We start from the raw sequence: 19,130 nt of genomic DNA, 5'->3' as shown, positions 1-19,130 counted from the left end.
CCCAACTCTGTCTACTTCTACTTTGCAAAATGTATATGATCCCAGCTTTAATACTAGTCACTGTGGTATACAGGAGGTAAGGACTGGAGGCTGGAGTACTCAGCATTTTTAGTTGTTTTGACTAAACTATACATTTTAGCCAAAATATCCCCTTTTTCTTAAGCGTTAATATTAATAATAGATAATGTACATTCTCTCATTGATCATCACTAAAACCCCGAGAAGTAGATATGATTAGCCCCTTTTTGAAGATCAAGCAATCAAGGCGAGAGAGGTTAAGTTACTAACACAAAGTCACACAGCTAAGACTTGACTCAAGTCAAATCAGGTTCCCAAGTCCCTTCCTTCTGAGATATCACAGTGCCTTCTGGCCCCATGAACTTAAGAGGATTTTCTTCTAGATTATTTCTTTCAGTTCAGTTCAGTCACTCAGTCGTGTCCGACTCTCTGCGACCCCATGAACTGCAGCACGCCGGGCCTCTCTGTCCATCACCAACTCCCGGAGTCCACCCAAACCCATGTCCATCGAGTCGGTGATGCCATCCAACCATCTCATCCTCTGTTGTCCCCTTCTTCCACCCCCAATCCTACCCAGCATTAGGGTCTTTTCCAATGAGTCAACTCTTTGCATGAGGTGGCCGAAGTATTGGAGTTTCAGCTTCAACATCAGACCTTCCAATGAACACCCAGGATTGATCTCTTTTAGGATGGATTGATTGGATCTCCTTGCAGTCCAAGGGACTCTCAAGAGTCTTCTCCAACACCACAGCTCAAAAGCATCAATTCTTCGGCGCTCAGCTTTCTTCACCATCCAACTCTCACATCCATACATGACCACTGGAAAAACCATAGCCTTGACTAGACGGACTTTTGTTGGCAAAGTAATGTCTCTGTTTTTAAATATGCTATCTAGGTTGGCCATAACCTTCCTTCCAAGGAGTAAGCGTCTTTTAATTTCATGGCTGCAATCACCATCAGCAGTGATTTTGGAGCCCAAAAAAATAAAGTCTGACACTGTTTCCACTGTTTCCCCATCTATTTCCCATGAAGTGATGGGACCAGATGCCATGATCTTAGTTTTCTGAACGATGAGCTTTAAGCCAACTTTTTCACTCTCCTCTTTCACCTTCATCAAGAGGCTCTTTAGTTCTTCTTCACTTTCTGCCATAAGGGTGGTGTCATCCGCATATCTGAGGTTATTGATATTTCTCCCGGCAATCTTGATTCCAGCTTGTGTTTCTTCCAGCCCAGTGTTTCTCATGATGTACTCTGCATAGAAGTTAAATAAGCAGGGTGGCAATATACAGCCTTGACGTACTCCTTTTCCTATTTGGAACCAGTCTGTTGTTCCATGTCCAGTTCTAACTGTTGCTTCCTGACCTGTATACAGGTTTCTCAAGAGACAGGTCAGATGGTCTGGTATTCCCATCTCTTTCAGAACTTTCCACAGTTTATTGTGATCCACACAGTCAAAGGCTTTGGCATAGTCAACAAAGCAGAAATAGATGTTTTTCTGGAACTCTCTTGTTTTTTCGATGATCCAGCGGATATTGGCAATTTGATCTCTGGTTCCTCTGCCTTTTCTAAAACCAGCTTGAACATCTGGAAGTTCACGGTTCACGTATTGCTGAAGCCTGGCTTGGAGAATTTTGAGCATTACTTTACTAGCATGTGAGATGAGTGCAATTGTGAGGTAGTTTGAGCATTCTTTAGCATTGCCTTTCTTTGGGATTGGAACGAAGACTGACCTCTTCCAGTCCTGTGGCCACTGCTGAGTTTTCCAAATTTGCTGGCATATCGAGTGCAGCACTTTCAGAGCATCACCTTTGAGGATTTGAAATAGCTCAACTGGAATTCCATCACCTCCACTAGCTTTGAATGAAAAGTGCCTTGATGTTTTTGCAGGGAGCTGATGGTCAAAACATTTAACAGCTCACAGGCACAGACCAACCAGTAGACATAAACGCTGCTTGTAAAACCACCAGTTCTCTGCACAGGTTTCCCAGATAAAATACAGGACCTCAAGGTAACTTTGAATTTCAGATAAAGAACAAGTCATTTTTCACTATAAGCAATACTTGGGACAAACGTACACCTAAAAAGAAAAAATTTTGTATGGAGCTGAAAAACCTGGGCTTTCAGCATGACCTCACATACATAATAAGCACACAACACTCAGCAGCTCACTCGACCTTCATTAGTGAACTTTCAGTTCACTAGTCTCGGCGGCTGGTTTCCGGGGACAATGTAAAAGTTGGTTTAATGGAACAGTGTCAACGTTGTACTTAAAAATGAATTGTTTCAGTGTCAAAGCTGGAGCAGTCATGATTGGGGCAGAATCTCACCTCTTACCTCCACCTTGACTTGCATGCTACTGTGATTCTTGTGTACTCTGTTCTGATTTCAGTTTTATGATGGATAAATTTGCAGCCCTAGCTAAAACTCCCCTCTTTGCTGAAGGGCAAAGCAATGAAAGTTTGAAAAATAAGATAAAACAGCAGCGTTTAAAAAATATATTTTAACTTCAAAACTAATCCTGCACTAGGATCATCATAGCATTATTTGTATCCAATACTAATAGAATATTAACTTTTAATAATAAATACCTGTTAAAACCATCAAATGCTCAACGAAAAAGATTGGTTAAATAAATCTGATGCTACTTTTTCCTGTCTTGTGGGCCTGTAGCTGGTTTTTCTTTCCTTCATCCATATCTCCATTTTGAAATGTGCTGTGTGAGCCTGAATTACTTTTCTAATCAGGAAAAATAAAAAGAAATGATTTTTAAGATTTCATCATGACCCAAGAACTGAACTAGAGCAAGATTAGACAAAAGATGAGGGTCAATAAGGTTAAAAATGAAACTTCTTCATGAGGGAACAGTTTTATTCATGGAAAAACATGGCAGTTAAATTCAGAGTGAAAATGGCAGTGATGGCTCACTATACAGTGGAAATAATCAGTCAACCCACCCAATGTTTTGTCTACATGACATAAATAACTGTTCGAGCTTTTTTTTTTTTTCCACTCCATCGGCCAATTTAAGAGTCCTGCGAACAGAAGATTTGATTACTGTTTCCAAAACTCCAGTTTAGTGCACAGTGTAGCTTAACATTGACTGAGAATATTCTTGAACCCCCATGGGTCATGGTCCCACAGGAACAAACAGGCCACCTCCATCACCATCCCGCCTAAGCACCTCATGTGCTTGCAGGGCAGACCCAGGAGATAAAATGCTGATGTGTTTTCCCTCTTACAGCCAGGGTGTGTTGTCTCCCCCTGGAGAACATTTGTTTATAAAGGAGTAAGAGTTTTTAATATATATGCAAAGGACGATAATGAAATGTGTCTGGCCAGAACATAGTCAGGCGAGATTTCATCTAGTTTCAACAGCGCAGTGTGCCAGGGCTGAAGCCATTTTTACCGTAACTCACATTTTCAGGCCTGTGAAGTTGCCGCCCACACAGGAAATGACTTGGAACAGGTGGTCCTCAGAGCTTGCTGGTCTTGTCTGGCTCCCGGGTAATGCTTGTGGGCTACTGAGTCACTGACTAATTATGAGCCCGAACAAAAGGCTCTCAGATAAGCTCGAAGTCAAGACACGGGAGAAGGCAAGGTGTAGCCAGGGACTGTCTGAGCGTGCTGGCTGTCCAAACGGAGTTGATGAATGAGCTTCCTTGGGAAACAATGCCCCCTCGGTCTGGGCTCCTCTCCACTCCCCAGGCGCCTGGTGGCAGCAGGACGAGAAAGAACAGGTGAGGCAAGAAGCCCTTGCTCATCTCAGATTTTAACGACTGTAAACACATCAGAAAACATCCTTCTTGGAGTCACCGCTCTCAGCGATAGGAGGGATCATTTCTCCACCGCCTGAGCTATCAAGCCCATCCATGGATGTGTGTGCGGGGCATGTGAGCACTTTCATCTCTGATCTCTTCCTAGACTGAGAAGAGGTGACCTAACACTTCCCATTTCCTGGGTGAAGAAACTGAGACTTTGGCAGCCCACGTGCTTGGCTCTCGTCCTCAGAAAGAGGATGGTGTCAGAGATGGAATTTTATCTATGGAGAAAAGAGATTCTCACGTCCTGACTGCCAGTGCCAGGAATGTGACCTTATTTGGAGATGGGGTCATTGCAGAGGTAATTAATTAAGATGAGGTCACAACAGATGGGGTTGGGCCCCTAATCCAATACTACTCATGGACAGAGGTCCACCCAAACAGACAGAGACATAGGCAGAAACTCACATGAAATGGAGGAGTGAGGTGATGGAGCTACAAGCCAAGGGACGCTGAGGGGTGCCAGCAAACCAGCAGAAGCTGGAAGAGGCTAGAAGGCTTTCCTTACACATTTCAAAGGGGGGGCACTGTCCTACTGAGCCTTTATTAATAATTGCAAACTTCCAGTCCCCGTAACTAAGGGACAATGAATTTCTATTGATTTCAGCCACCCAGTTTATGATACTTCATTAAGGCAGTGCCGGAAAACTCTGGGTTGGGAAGATCCCCTGGAGTAGGAAGTGGCAACCCACTCTAGTATTCTTGCCGGGAAAAAAATTCCACAGAGAGAGGAGCCTGGCAGGCTACAGTGTCCATAGGATCGCAAAGAATCAGACATGACTGAGCTACTGAGCTTGCACGCACGCACGCACACACACACACACGCATGCAGGAAATCCATGTGGGTGGGAACTGACATTTATTGAGAGGCTATTTTGTGTCATTTGGTCTAACGTTCACCATCCCCAGTGAATCTATACATCGTATTGAGCCTGCAGATTTGGAGAGGGAGTCTTTGAATTCTTCTTCCAAGAGTAATTTTCCTTTCACCTGGATATGTAAGCCTCGATGGCATCGCTTTAAAAACCTGTATCATCTGAACATTAGAAGTAATTGCTAGTTTGACAACAAGTGACTCAAATGAAAATACTGCAGGTGGCTGAAGTGAGACCACGAAGAGGGAAGGAGAGTAAGTGGCTGTTAAGAAGTGGAAAAGTGAGAAGTTTCTAGAAGGCTCAGCATGCACACTCTCAGGTCCTCACTTCAGAAAGAAGACCCCTGGTAAGAGAGAGAAGGCTCTTGCTTACAGAAGACCTGTAATTTCCAGATGGCAAATGTAAAGGGAGTGATGAAGTTGAAAAATTGTCATTAGGTATATTTAATTTTTTTTCCATTATATACAAAAATATAAATTAGGAAAATGTAAAAAAAAAAAAAAAAAAGGAAAAAGACCCCAAGTAAGAGGTCCCACCAACTTCCGAATTAGAGGGAGAGTGTCTGGAAGATCACTTTCGACACCAATTACAGGTGTAGGGGTTCTGAAAGCACCCTCAGTCTCAATAATTCACTAGAAAGACATGAAGAACTCACTGGAAACTGTGATCCTACACTTGCATTTGTTTAAGGCGAAGGACACAGGTTAACATCAGCCAAGGAAAGAGGAGAGGGGCGGATTCGAGGAGGGCGCCAAACGCCAAGCTTGCAGGTGGCCTCCCAGTGCCCTCAGGACAGTTATCCCCCTGAGGGTAACAGGGGGATGTACGCAGAGAGCACTGCCAGCCAGCAAGTCACAGGGCCTCAGGGTCCAGGCTTTCCTGGGGCTCCATCACGCAGATGGGGTTGAGGGGCAGAGCTGACACCAGGGGACCTAGAGCCCCCACTCTAAAGCAAGTGGCTGTGTCTCACAGTCCCCACCCTTAGTCATGCTGTTATTATCTGGTTGGTCCAAGGCCCGCAGGCAAACAAAGACACTACTATCAGACTTGACATGCCAAGGGCTTAGCGATTACCTCCCAGAAACCTAGGGCAAAGTCCAGATCTCTCTTCAGGCAGTTTTAAATCTTCAGTACCCCCTAAATTGGACTGCAAGGAAATCAAACCAGTCAATCCTAAAGGAAATCAGCCCTGAATATTCCTTAGAAGAACTGATGCTGAAGCTAAAGCTCCAATACTTTGGCCACCGATTCATTGAAAAAGACCCTGATGTTGGGAAACATTGAAGGTTAAAGGAGAAGGGAGTGGCAGATGATGATTTGGTTCGATAGCATTGCTGACTCAGTGGACATGAATTTCAGCAAACTCTGGGAGACAGTGGAGGACAGAGGAGCCTGGGGTGCTGCAGTCCATGAGGTTGCAGAGTCAGACATACCTTAGCGATTGAACAGCAACACCCCCTAAATTAGACCCAGACCTTCATTTCTTCACCTACCCTCATCCCAAGGAAATGCTGCTACATCCCCAACTTGGAGCAAGCTTTCCTCCCTGTAGACCCTTGGGATGGGAAGAAACAGGGCTGTCCCACCCTCCCACCACTCCACTGTGGGCAGGAAGCAGACGTTGCTCTGAGCCTGCTCACAGGCTGGGGTCTTTTGTGCAGCTGGGTCCTGGGGATCCTCAGTCCGTTGTGCTTACGGGGCCTGTGTGCCTGGGAACGAGACAGAGCTGAGCGCAGGAAGGAAGCCTCAATCAATCAACAGGGATGGGGTGTGGGGCAGTGGGCCACAGGGCTGGGAGAGGAAGTGGACACTACAACCCTGCAGCACCAGGGGCCCCCAAGGTCAAGGTCAGAGTCTGCCATTCTCTGCGGGTGTCCTGTGCCAGACATACAGGGAAGACCAGGTGCTCCCTCAGCTCAGACTGGGGGAAGGAGGTGGAAAGAAAGTGAAAGTGGAAGTCGTGTCTGACTCAGCGACCCCATAGACTGTAGCCCGCCAGGCTCCTCTGTCTATGGGGTTCTCCAGGCAAGAGTACTGGAGTGGGTTGCTATTCTCTTCTCCAGGGGATCTTCCTGACCTAGTAAGTGAACCCGGGTCTCCCACATTGCTGGCAGATTCTTTACTATCTGAGCCACAAATATTCACATTCATTATAATTTTGTTTTACTCCAAAACACAAATGCGTGTGATGCTCTTCAGAAGCTGAACCAAGTTAACCAAAAGGAGCAGCAAGAAGAGGTGCTGCTGACTATATTCTTCCTTCTGCTTCTAGCATCGGCCTCTCCCACTTTTCGGAAAGTTCAGGGTGTCTTTAGAAAACAATTACCTCTCCTTTGCTCATCAGCGCTTTCATGCCTCTGTCTAATTTCTTAAAATTTCCCACCAAACGGTATTTTGTTATTTCCACATTTTCATTTAGCATGCCAACATTTGTTGAGCGTTTGAAATATTTTTACAATGTGGACAAAAATTACAGTGAAGGAACAAGTTGCCTGAGCAATGGCCCATCCCAGCTGCTGCCTTAATGTAGGTCTTCTGTCCTCTCCACATTTTTGATGTAAAATATGCCACAGGAGAAAGGGACAATTTTAAAAGGCAAAGGAGAAAAGAAATGGAAAGAAAACAGGAAATTCGTGTAATCATTTACAGCCAATTTGAACTTTTTCCCATGATTTTATGAAAAAGAGCCATTGCATGGTAAATGACTGAAATGAAGAGACTGGGGTGGGGTGGGGGGTGGGGGGTATAGAACTCTATACACAACATACCTGCAACTGACAATGAAATTAAAGTTATAAAAATCATTTCCATGGATGCAGAGACCTACAGGATAGAAGAAATGTGTTTCAAATCTTGAGTTTTGACCCATCATTTGAAATTCATTTTCTCTGACTTTTCCATAAGCCATGCCAAAGAAAATAAAGGAGCCAGCTCTTGCCCCATCACGGGGCTCCCCCCTCGCCCACCAGGCCCACTAGCTTTCCCTTATCACCATGTGGCAACTCAGAGTCCCGAGGATTCAGATGAATACAGAGCAAGTCGTCCCAAAGTCTGGTTTTCATTGACCAGAGCAGAAATTAGCATCACCTTCGGGCAGATTCTGCATTGTATTCCATAATGCATTAGGAGCCCCCTTTCTGATTCTGTTTTGTATCCTGGCTTGATAGCACAGTTTTTCTTAACTTCAAAGGTTATTCTCTGCCTGAGTAACTCCTCCAAGTTTAAGGGGTAAAAAAAAAAAAAAAAAGGAGCCTTTATCCTAAATAGGAATTTACCTCCCAAACCAAGGAGGGATCCAAAAAGGAAAAAAAGAAAAAGTCCTTGATAATGAAGTAAAATAAAATAAAACCTTAACAAGACCTTGGATGAGAATGTGCTTCCTTTGATTTAGAAAAATCCAGATTTGGCCACGTCCTTAGATGGGGATTAATTGTCAGCATCCTGACACCAGCCACTGCAAATACTTAAAACGAGCTGTGATCTGTTACTTCTAATCCAGTAGGGGCATTAGCGGGGCTCAGGCTTTGCATGGCGTTTGTGCGTTTCCACTTTTCCACGGATCCTTTATCGTATATTAATATCATGCATAATGTCAACATTTGGAAACGGTTTGTGACTGACGGGGCTGAAAAGACATATTTCTCCATCAGCCTGTTTCTATAATAGAAGTCATTCTTCTTTAAGACTCAGACCACCATATGCTTCCACTTTTTTGTTTCCTTGTTTTTATCAGGAGACCTCAGCACATTGGATTTCAGTATAAATTTCAAATATATTAAGACAGTTCCAAAAAATTCAAGCCAGCACAGCCCAGGCTCCTCTTGGCACCCCCTCATGAGGATTTATTGGGGCCTTAGAAGCCTCTCATTTGTGCTCAGGGTCAGCCCTAATAATAGTAATAGCTGATGTTTATTGAGTGTTTACTATACACCGGGCTCCATGCTAAGTGTTTCATGTGTGTTGAGATAGTTAGTCCTTCCAGAAACTCTATGAAGGACAGATGAGAAAATTGTACCATTGAGATATGTTAAAGAAATTACCCCAAGGCACAGAGCTGGTGCAAGAAGCCAGCCATCCAACATTCAAAGCCAAGTTCTTCTGTTTCACCATATTGGCCTGTATTGACTAGTGCCTGCTCACAACACACACTCACAGAGACACAACCACACACGTCCCAACATCCCTTCTTTAGGAGCTCTCAGTTCTACCAATAAAGAAACCCTTCCTTTTTTTTAATCCCCTCTCTCTATTCAGTCATTCAGTCGTACCTGACTCTTTGCAACCCCATGGACTGTAGCCTCCTCTGTCCATGGGATTTTCCAGGCAAGAATACTGGAGTGGGTTGTCATTTCCTTCTCCAGGGGATCTTCACAACCCAGGGATCGAACCCAGGTCTCCTGCTTTACAGGCATACTTCTTACCATCTGAGCCACAAGGGAAGTCAAAGCTATGATTTTTCCAGTAATTATGTATGAATGTCAGAATTGGACCATAATGAAAGCTGAGTGCCAAAGAACTGATGCTTTTGAACTGTGGTGCTGGAGAGCCCCTTGGACTACACGAAGATCAAACCAGCCAATTCTAAAGGAAATCAACCCCGAATATTCATTGGAAAGCCTGATCCTGAAGATGAAGCTCCAATACTTTGGGCCATGTGATTCAAAGAGCCAACTCATTGGAAAAGACCTTGATGCTGGGAAAGATTGAGGGCAGCAGGAAAAAGGGGCGACAGAAGATGAGACGATTAGATAGCATCATCAACTCAATGGGCATGAAGCTGAGCAACCACTGGGAGACAGTGGAGGTCAGAGGAGCCTGGAGTCGCAAAGAGTCAGACATGACTTAGCGACTGAAAAACAACACTTCACTCTAAGCCCTCATGGAGGGTGGGAAGGTGCATGTCCCTGCCCTGGACTGGGAGCCATCATCACAAAATGCATTTGACCCACAACTAATTTCTTTCCAGAGCCACCCATCCATGTGATAGAGAAATAATCCAAAGCAATATATATTAGGTAAGCACATGTTTATAATACTCATATCATTATGATGAGTAATCATACAGATTCTTGCCTTCAAGCCCCTCTGCACACACCCACCTCCACCAACACACACACACACAATTTAGAAGCTTGGTATTATGGGCTCATGAGCCTCATGGAGTATTGAGGGATCATGTAGAGAAAAGGGCTCTGTGTATTTCACAAGGGATGAGGACAAACCACAGGAGGTCCTCCAGATGGTGAAGGAGAGACAGACAGAGAAGGTGGGCTGCAGGGGTGGAAGAGAGGCGTGTCTAAGCTAGAGGCTGACAGCCATTCACTCATTCCACGGAGCACCATCCCTCCATTCTGCCTCTTTAGGGGACCTCACTAAGGACTGACCTTACTCCCCCATCTCTCATGATCCACATTGCATCTCTTCCAGATGTGGAAATTTGAAGGTGGAAATTGAGAGTGGAAGGCAGTTAGACCAGGTACTAAGTAGGACATGCAATGATCTGTGATCTCAGAGAATTTACCCCCAGGAATGCTACTTAAAATATAAATGCCCCGAAACTCTAATGCAGAATAAACACACTGCAGTACAAGGTTGCAAGAGCAATGAAAAGAGATCGAAACTCCTGTAAGTCATCGAAAAAATGAAGATAACTTCTGTGTGGTCCTGAGCAGATGAGGAGGAGGCGTGAGCAGTGTTTGGAGGGGTGCTGCTTGTGAGTGAGGAGGGGGTCCTGACACCCTCTCCAGCAATAACTCCTGTCTCGGTGACACCGTGTCTTGGGAAACCCATTTGTCTTGGACACACCAGGAGTTTGGTCAACTGTCGTCTATCAGTCAACAAGATCTACAGGTCCTGCCTCTGATGACAGTCTCTGATCCCTGTTCTCACTCCCTCACTCTGCCACCACCACCAGGGAAGGTTCCCAAAGTTCCCTTTCCTAAGTGATACAGCGGAAGACCTAACCCAAAGAGAAATTCCAGAAGAACATCTTATCTGTGGAGGGAACATTTTAAAGCAATGGGGAAAAAATAAGAGCATGAAGTATCTCTGTGAAGCTAAGCAAGTGAGTTGGCTTGTCTATCTAGTATATCTTGTTTGCCTCGATTTGGAGGTTGTCATTTCCTGGTGGCTCAGATGGTAAAGAATCAGCCTGCGATGCGGGAGACCTGAGTTCGATCCCTGGGTTGGGAAAATCCCCTGGAGGAGGGCATGGCAACCCACTCCAGTATTCTTGCCTGGAGAATCCCATGGACAGAGGAGCCTGGAGGGCTACAGTCCATGGGTCCGCAAAGAGTCGGACATGACTGACTGACTAAGCACATAAGAAATTATGATTTCTTTCTTGATGCAAAGGTATGTTGGCTCCTCAGTGGGTAGAAAACAGAGCTTCCCCTGGACAGAAAGGCCATTTCTGGCTTAAATTCCCAGGAGATGATGATAGCTTATGGTGAACAATATCAGATCTGTGATCTCCAAAGAAGATTTAGCTTTGGGACCAGGGACCAGGCTTGATCACTCAAGAGCTTTTGTGTAGCAGAGTTTTATTAAAGTGAAAAAGGGACAGAGAAAACTTCTGACACAGACATCAGAAGGGGGATGGAGAATGCCCCCCTCGCTAGTTTTATCAAGGCTTTATATACTTTTTTCAGACCCATTCCCACAACATACATTTTAAATTAATAAGATCAGAACAAACAATAGAAAGATCTTACTAGACCCACTCAAACATAGCTGAGCATTGAAGAATTGATGCTTTTGACCTACAGTGTTGGAGAAGACTCTTGAGAGTTCCTTGGACAGCAAGGAGATCCAACCAGTCCATCCTAAAGGAAATCAGTTCTGACTGTTCATTGGAAGGACTGATGCTGAAGCTGAAACTCCAATACTTTGGCCACCTGATGCAAAGAGCTGACTCGTTGGAAAAGACCCTGATGCTTGGAAAGATTGAAGGCGAGAGGAGAAGGGGAAAACAGAGGATGAGATGATTGGATGTCATCACTGACTCAATGGACATGAGTTTGAGTGAACTCTGGGAGTTGGTGATGGACAGGGAGGCCTGGGATGCTGCAGTCCATGGGGTCCCAAAGAGTCAGACATGACTGAGCGACTGAGCTGAACTGACCAGACCCACTCCCATAATATACATTTTAAGATGACAGGATTAGTCAGAAGGTTCTTATTAAGGAGAAACATGTCCTTGAGCAAGATATATTGCTATATTGACTAAGACAAAGCAATGTAGAAAAGAACGTTTGTCCTTTTCTCCTTGAGAGCCCCAGACCCCTTTCTCCTCCTCAAGGGCTCCAGAACCCTTTCTCCTCCTCGGTAGCCCTGGACTTCTTATCAACCTACCTAGGAACTGACACTCTCAATGACATGGAGGCAGATAGAAGCAGGCTCCATGGAAGTGGGAGATGGTGCCATCTCTCTTACATGGAATGGTGTCTAGGGGAACCACGTGGGGTAAATGCCTTCCTGTGCTGCAGTCTAAGGACACAGTAGGTGAACTCTGAGACAGTTAAGAAAGTAACAGACGAGCTGGAGGTTTGCTGGGCTTCAGGTACAGGGATTGGACCTTGTCACTCACATTCCCACTGTTTGTGACATTCTGTTTCTCTTTTTCTTACCTAGTCTCACAGCTGTTAGTAAAGCCATGTTGAATATTGCAAATTTATCTTCAGAATAGTTCAGCAGGGTACCAGCAGGATCTTGAGTCAACAAAGACAAGGCAGAAATAATCAGGAACTTTCCCATCACCAACCACAGGCCAAGTAGCTGCAAACTTGCAATAGCCAGATCTCCCCAAAAAGGAGATTCTTGATTTGGAGTCTAACTCTGTGATTCTGCATTTAATTTTGCACTAAAGAAATTATTTCCTTTTATGCTTTGCCAAATGCTGCCCAGTTTCTGGATAACATATCTTTGGATATGTATTTCCTCTGTGGCAGGTATTTGACAAATTGGCTTACCTTAAGCCACTGCATTTGGAAAAGGACTTGGGAAGATCATTCACTAAGGCAGATGTGGGTCACCTGTTTATGGCTCATCCATCTCCCCTGGATGAGGATAGCCAGCAGCCCTTGGTACCCTGATCCTCTGCTATCTGCAACCACATCTTGGAGCCAGGCTTCTGATCTTGGCCAGAGCCGATAATGACAGACTCCCTTGAATGAGAATAAGTTGAGAATGGATAATGCAAAGGTTCATCTGAGAAATCATGGTATCCGGTCCCATCACTTCATGGCAAATAGACAGGGAAACAATGGAAACAGTGACAGATTTCATTTGGGGGAGCTCCAAAATCACTGCAGACGGTGTCTGCAGCCATGAAATTAAAAGACACTTGCTCCTTGGAAGAAAAGCTATGACTGACTTGGACAGCTTATTAAAAAGCAGAGACATTATTTTGCCAACAAAGGTCTGTCTAGTCAAAGCTATGTTTTTTCCAGTGGTCATGTGTGGATGTGAGAGTTGGACTATAAAGAAAGCTGAGTGCCGAAGAATTGGTGCTTTTGAACTGTGGTGTTGGAGAAGACTCTCAAGAGTCTCTTGGACTACAAGGAGATCCAACCAGTCCATCTTAAAGGAAATCAGTCCTGAATATTCATTGGGAGGACTGATGTTGAAGCTGAAACTCCAATACTTTGGCCACCTGATCCAAAGAGCTGACTCTGGAAAAGACCTTGATGCTGGGAAAGATCTAAGGCAGGAGGAGAAGGGGACAACATAGGATGAGATGGTTGAGTGGCATCACTCACTCAATGGACATGAGTTTGAGTAAGCTCCAGGAGTTGGTGATGGACAGGGAAGCCTGGCATACTGCAGTCCATGGGGTCACAAAGGATCAGACACGACTGAGTGACTGAACTGAGCTGAGCCGAGCTGTCTGGTTTGCATGGACTTTGCCCACATTGAGGCCTTCCCTCCATCGGCTTCCCAACTAGGCACCCACAACATAACCACTAGTATCATGCTTAGCCTGTGATTCAAGGGGATGAAAAATGAAAAAATCAAACACTGACTTGGATTTTGTTACTTGGACCTCTAGGTGTTTGATATCGTGAGGGTGAAGACACTGGTATCTCTGAGGCATACAATTATTTTATGCTCTTTCATATAAGCATTGGGCTTCCCAGGTTGTGCTAGTGGTAGAGAACCCATCTACCAATGCAGAAGACATAAGAGATGTGGGTTCGACCCTGGGTCAAGATGATCCCCTGGAGGAGGGCATGGCAACCCACTCCAGTATTGTTGTCTGGAGAATCCCATGGATAGAGGAGCCTGGTGGACTACGTTCCATAGGGACGTGTCACACAGAGTTGGACACGACTGAAGCTGCTTAGCACAGAGGCACATGAGCATCTTCAAACTTTATCTCAAAGAATAGTCGCACAATTTGTGTTTTGTACTTCTGGAGCCATCGAATGTCCCAAAACAATCTGAATGGACCTCCTGATAGAACCACAAGATGCTACCTTATGCAAAAAAATCAACAAAGCTCCAACTTTTCCCAGTTCTCTTTTTCCCTGCCTTGTTAAGGATCCTGAGCTGATGTCTGGAGACAAAGTCTCAAGAAGAGTTTGGAATTCCTTGGCCAATACACATATAGAAGTGCCATAGCTTTGGTTCACTGCCCTGTTTTCCTTGGAAGCCTGGAGACCTGAGACCATCACTCCTGCTGGTGTGAAGACCAAGAGGACATTTTTCCTTTCTAGATCAGTACAGATTAGAGCATTGACCAGAGCCTCTTCTAGCATTTGGAAAAGTCTTCATCATTCTGTCATAAATTCAGGGCACCAATCTTGAGCTGTAGGGAATCTTGGTGAATGCCATTTCATGTGTAGCCTGCACTCCTTGCTTGTACTGTCAGGGTTCCCGTGAAAATGTCAAGACTGTAATTAAATCATCCCAGAAGCAACTGAGTTGAACATTTTCTCCAGGGGTACATTACACCCTGAAGACTTGTTCAACTCTTCAACTGGAAGTTTGGTAAGTTGGAAGGTTTGATAAGCTTTCTCTAGGAAAGAAACATAACAAAAAATTGTTTAATCTAACTAGATAAAAAAAAGGATCACCATCAATAATGATAAATCTTTCTGAAATTTTAGAAATCAGACTTTAGCCTCTCCAGCTGTTCATTTTCACAGCCCTCTTAAGATTTATACCCACAGTTTTATTGTAATAATTAATCTAGATGATCTAAGATTATGTTATTGCCTTAAAGGCTAAAGTGATGAAAAGATCAGGACACTTAATGAAGTGCAAAATTCATCCCACTTAAGAAAAGCAAGACTTTGCTCCCAGGAGAAAACCAGACAGAAAATGAGGAATTTTTCATGAAAGTTATTTGTTTTTGTTTAAAATTCTGGATGGCAGGATAAATCTGTGTCATTTTCACACAATAACTAGCAACAAGTGGCAATGAAGCAATTGAATTCCTTGGCAGTGGGCCTCTCATTCCAGCTGAATACATCCCCCATTTAATGAGATCCATCAGTAGAAGGTTACTTATATTACCAAGTGCCTCAGCTGGTAGAGAATCTGCCTGCAAGGCAGGAGACCTGGGTTTGATCCCTGGCCTGGAGAATTCCATGGACTATATAGGCCACGGGGTTGCAAAGTGTCGGACACGACTGAGCAACTTTCATACATATAGACAGAATTTTAAGAGCCACCCCCAATTCAACTTCTAGGAAGTAAAACACCTATTGAGAACTTAGAAGCTCAGATCCACCATGATTCCAGCTCAACTAATTTTCCTCATAAGTTTACTTTTTACCTGAAGCTAAAATTATGCTTATTTTTAAAAATATCATTTTTTTCCTTTCTAAAATAATGTACATCTTTTTTATTGTGTTCAGATATACAGAACATAAAATTTACCATTGTAACCATGTTTGGGGGTTAAGTGGGGTTAAGTCCATTCACACATTCCTTTCTTGTCTTCATGATAAAGATTTGGCTAAGTGTTAAGAAAGGAAATAGGATGGATGATACGGAAGACTCCAGCCACATGCTGCATTACCATGGGTGGCAGGCCATGGATGGAGAGAGAGGAGATGGCACAGAAGGTGCTCAAGAAAGAGTTGTTCTATTAATTTATTTTTTTTAGAATGACTTCAATTATATTTTAAAAAATTCATCAAAAGAGAGAAATACATTAACATTAGTAGCAGTTATCTCAAGGTGATATGCAAATAGATGGTTTTCAATTTTGTTACTATAGAAGTCCCTCTTTACTGATACCATGTAATATCAGTAAGTAGTATTGCAATAGTAAGAAGCAGTAGGTTGATATATATTCTTACATTTAAAAAAAAAACAGATTAAATGATTAGTAAATTCTTCTTCCCCCTCTATATATATGAGAAACATGCAGAGAATCTAAATGGATTATTCACAGTGCCTGTAATCGGCAGAACTAGCATTCAAGCTCACTTTTTCTGACAGTTGTTCTTTTGAACTGAAGCCAATCGAGAATATTAGATGGACTCTCCCCCAGGGCCTGAAATTCAACATTTTCTATGAATTAGCACCCAATATTCTCTGCAAATAAGTGCACACACTACTTTCACAACTCACTGTTGCTTTAATGGTGCTATTTCCTCATTCTTACCTCTTTTCAGACATGCCAATGTTTTTTCATCTTTCTCATTTATTAGCTCATGGAAGGCAAGATTTAGGCTGTGTTCACACTCAAGAGTGTCAAAAGTAGAAACAACTGACTAATCTCTAAAACTTTGCAGGCTTGGAAAAACCACAATAGTGTGTTTCTCCCAACCACCATGGACAACTAAGCTGAGATTAGGAAAGATGGTCACAAAGAAAGTGAGTTGGGTGGGCTCTGCCCGCCTGTCTAGCTGTAAACATGGACTGGAGAAGAGGAGCCTGAGAATTAATTTTTGTCCAATTCCGCAAGAGCAAATTGAGAAGAGAATTTCAGTTAATTCTCACTTGATGTTAGCAATGTGGAGGGTCCACATGGGCTGAGACAGCATCTGGGAACACTGCATGAGGTTTGAGTTAAAGCAAAGTCGGAAATGAAGACTTGCTGGTACCAAGTGAAGGACGACAACGCATGTCAGTTTCCAGAGAGTAATGGATGCTGAAACATGTCACTTCACTCTTAGAGCATGAATATTTCAGAGCAGATGTATCTACAGGAAGGGACCCACCCAGCGTGGCAGAAGGAGCCCAGAAGTAAGAACCACCGATCTTGTGATCAAGGCTGGCCTCAGACACAAACTGGTGGAGGCTCAAACAAGGATGTAAATTCAGTGGCTCTCGACTCTCCTTAAAATGAGACCACGTGGGCGGTGAAGGTCAACCCCAGCTCCTATCATTGTGATGTAAATCACAAAAGAAAAACCAGCCCCCTGTCTTGTGCCTATTGGTATCAGCCTAAGGACTTCCTGATTGAAACTTCCTTCCCAAGTTCGCAGGGATGAGAGAGGTACCAGGGGTCATTTGTGATTTTGTGCCCAGAGCTGTCCCTTTTCAACAAAGCCCCTGATATTCATGAGTGTCCTGAGCGCTATGAATCTCAGTGGGAAGTAAGAACTTGCAGCTGTCTTAAATCACCTATCTGACTCTATACCATTCTCTATTCCACATTCACTTTCTAGATACCCGGTTTAACCAAGCCAGAACTAGCAGTAAAAGTCATCACAGGCAATCAAGGGTCCAGTGTTCAACTTGGTCAACCAAACCTATTCTACAATAAGTAGAATCACAGCAGAAAAGCCCATGGAGGAAAAAAAAAGTTCAGCAAGGAAACATAAAACTTTTCTTATTCTGGCATGCTTTAGTGAGACAGGTTGGTGAAACGTGTAAATACCTCTATGCATATTAAAGACTACTTAGTAAAAACCTGGGAAAGACCCTATGCTGGGTAAGATTGAGGGCAGGAGAAGAAGGGGACGACAGAGGATGAGATTGTTGGATGGCATCACTGACTCAATGGACATGGGTTTGGGTGGACTCCGGGAGTTGGTGATGGACAGGGAGGCCTGGCGTGCTGCGGTTCGTGGGGTCGCAAAGAGTCGGACACGACTGAGCGACTGAACTGAATAAAAATCTTCCCTTGTGCATGTTTATCCTTTGCTGCTGCTGCTGCTAAGTCGCTTTAGTCGTGTCCGACTCTGTGCGACCCCACAGACGGCAGCCCACCAGGCTCCATCGTCCCTGGGATTCTCCAGGCAAGAATACTGGAATGGGTTGCCGTTTCCTTCTCCAGTGCATGAAAGGGAAAAGTGAAAGTGAAGTCGCTCAGTCGTCCGACTCTTAGCGACCCCATGGACTGTAGCCTACCAGGCTCCTCCATCCATGGGATTTTCCAGGCAAGAGTACTGGAGTGGGGTGCCATTGCCTTCTTCGCATTTATCCTTTAGCAGATATTTTTAAAAAAATCTCAGCTTGTTTCATTTTCTCTCATTTTTTCATGTTTTAGATACAAGATTCAGTGGCAGTGCCATGTTTGGGATGCAGAGATGTGATCTGTGGGCCTTTTGATAAGTTGCCCTGTGCAAGACATGGTAGCTCTCTACCACTTTGAGGTAGTTCACACCCCCTCCGTTGTAAATCCCCACTCTGATGACCTGCACTTTTTGGAATATTTGAGGAGCAAAACATTGTTTAAGGGTACACAGATGCAAAGAGTAGTAAATGAGACAGATATCTAATGTACAACATAACATAGACAAGAATGAACATAGACAACAATATTGTACTATAATGATACAGTGTGTAATAGAAGTGATAAATATGGCTACAATAGCAATTGCATTACAATATATAAATGTATCAAATTAACATGTGGCACATCTTAAAGGTACACAGTGCTATATGTTGAATATATTCAATAAAATAAAAAAATAATTTTGGCAGATGTTTTTATATCCCTAAGGGGAAGTATCCCCTCCATGTTACTCCAGGGCTGCCTTACCCATGAAACAGCCCAACCAGCATTCCTCTTCATGTTAGTCCCTGCAAAGAAGGTGTAACTTACCCTAAATCTCACAGCCCTGGCATCTGGGATCAGTGAGGAAAGAACAGCAGAGGCTAAGAACTTAGTTTTCTCCCTCTCTGTCTCTGTCTCTGTCACCTTCCCAGTTTCAATTTTATGAGGCTGAATTTTGGAAGATGGAAAATAAAAGATTATCTATTTTGAGAAGCAAAGGGAAACAGGTGTCACCAAGAGTCCTTGGTGCTACCAATAACATCTCACTTAACTCTCGTCATTTCTCTGAGATGAGCGTCCTTTTATTGTGCCAGCTTTACAGATGAGCAAACTGAGGCACAGAGAGGTCAAGTAGATGGCTGAAAATCAACTCAGCCAGCAAAGTGGGAGAGGGAGGGTGCTAACACCTGGGCAGGGTAGCTGGAAAGTGGATGCTCTTTCCCACCAGGGTCTGTTCTC

Source organism: Giraffa tippelskirchi, chromosome 2 (assembly GCF_054371585.1).
Source record: "Giraffa tippelskirchi isolate mGirTip1 chromosome 2, T2T-mGirTip1v1.2.pri, whole genome shotgun sequence".
NCBI lineage: Eukaryota > Metazoa > Chordata > Mammalia > Artiodactyla > Giraffidae > Giraffa > Giraffa tippelskirchi.
The sequence above is the reverse complement of the archived record's forward strand: the minus strand, read 5'-3'. Positions refer to the sequence as shown.